Consider the following 310-nt stretch of genomic DNA (forward strand, 5'->3'; position numbering starts at 1 on the left):
CCATAAAGTCCAATATGTTGAAGAAGCAACAGCCCCAACCATTTACGATGATCAATGTTAACCCATCCCGGGCACACTTTTAATGCTTCCCTGAGTTCAAGTAGCGTTGGACCTGCCCCACCAGGCACTTTCAAAAGTCTGAAGAAATCTTTGTGTTCCTCTTCAAGTTCAAACCGTTCAGTAGGCATTGGGTCCATGTTTAACCCCGTCAGAAAATGAAACTCATTCAACCCAAACCTGTTAGGTTGACCGCCGACCACAAACCAAAGCTCCTTCTTATGTACCCTTAACTGGTTACATAGTAGGAAAT

Source organism: Camelina sativa, chromosome 5 (assembly GCF_000633955.1).
Source record: "Camelina sativa cultivar DH55 chromosome 5, Cs, whole genome shotgun sequence".
Lineage (NCBI taxonomy): Eukaryota > Viridiplantae > Streptophyta > Magnoliopsida > Brassicales > Brassicaceae > Camelina > Camelina sativa.